Genomic DNA, 1,014 nt, shown 5'->3' with positions numbered 1-1,014 from the left:
TAAAGAGTCTAGAGGTAGATACATTTTTTGGGATATATATCAATTCTCATCAATGTTCCTCAAATGTCATGCGCATCAGTTCGTTCGCATCCTACTCGCTCATAAATGTCCATCGGAGTCGCTATGAGGATTCGAAAGCGAGACTGCTCAGATGTCTTGAAAACCCATACGCCATCAGACATACGATAGCGGCAGGATTCAAACCTGCGCAGGCATAGCCTAATGGATTTCGATTCCACCTCCTTAACCATTCGGACACGCTGTCTGGAAGAGTCAGAGGATCTCATCTCTACCCATGAGAATCGCCATCCTGTTCATGTTGCTAAGGGAGTGGCTCACAGCATCGCGGATCACCTCAGCAAGGACGATGATATTTAGCTGACTCGCATTCTTGCATACGTAGCCCAGCGCTTTGACAAGAACGTCGGCGTAGTAATGGTATCGTTCGCACTCTTCGTAAGAGGTCTCTTCCCAAATGATGGCGGCAACGACAGCGAATTCGCTGAAATGGTAGGGCTTATATAGGATAAGAGTCTAGAGGTAGATACATTTTTTGGGATATACATCAATTCTCATCAATGTTCCTCAAATGTCATGCGCATCAGTTCGTTCGCATCCTACTCGTTCATAATGTCCATCGGAGTCGCTATGAGGATTCGAAAGCGAGACTGCTCAGATGTCTTGAAAACCCTTACGCCATCAGACATAAGACAGCGGCAAGATTCGAACCTGCGCAGGCAGAGCCTAAAGGATTTCAAGTCTACCTCCTTAACCACTCGGACACGCTGTCTGAAAATTTCGAAAGATCTCATCTCTCCCGATGAGAATCGCCGCCCTGTTCATGTTGCTAGGGGAGTGCCTCACAGCATCGCGGAGTACCTCTGCAAGGGCGATGATATTTAGCTGACTCGCATCCTTGCGTACGTAGCCCAACGCTTTGACAGGAACGTCGGCGAAGTAATGACATCGTTCGCACTCTTCATATGAGGTCTCTTCCCAAATGACGGCTGCAAC

General features: G+C 47.7%; 2 non-coding genes across 2 annotated transcripts; both read right to left on the bottom strand.

Annotated features, from left to right (window-relative positions):
• Nucleotides 1–183: 183 nt before the first annotated feature.
• On the bottom strand, nt 184–265 carry Pmar_PMAR011197. Its single transcript has one exon. It is a non-coding gene; the product is annotated as a tRNA-Ser (tRNA).
• A 443-nt stretch (nt 266–708) lies between these two features.
• Nucleotides 709–790, bottom strand: Pmar_PMAR011196. Its single transcript has one exon. It is a non-coding gene; the product is annotated as a tRNA-Ser (tRNA).
• Between the last annotated feature and the right edge of the window lie 224 nt (nt 791–1,014).

The sequence above is a fragment of the Perkinsus marinus genome, assembly GCF_000006405.1.
Source record: "Perkinsus marinus ATCC 50983 genomic scaffold scf_1104296931636, whole genome shotgun sequence".
NCBI lineage: Eukaryota > Perkinsozoa > Perkinsida > Perkinsidae > Perkinsus > Perkinsus marinus.
The sequence above is the reverse complement of the archived record's forward strand: the minus strand, read 5'-3'. Positions and strand labels throughout refer to the sequence as shown.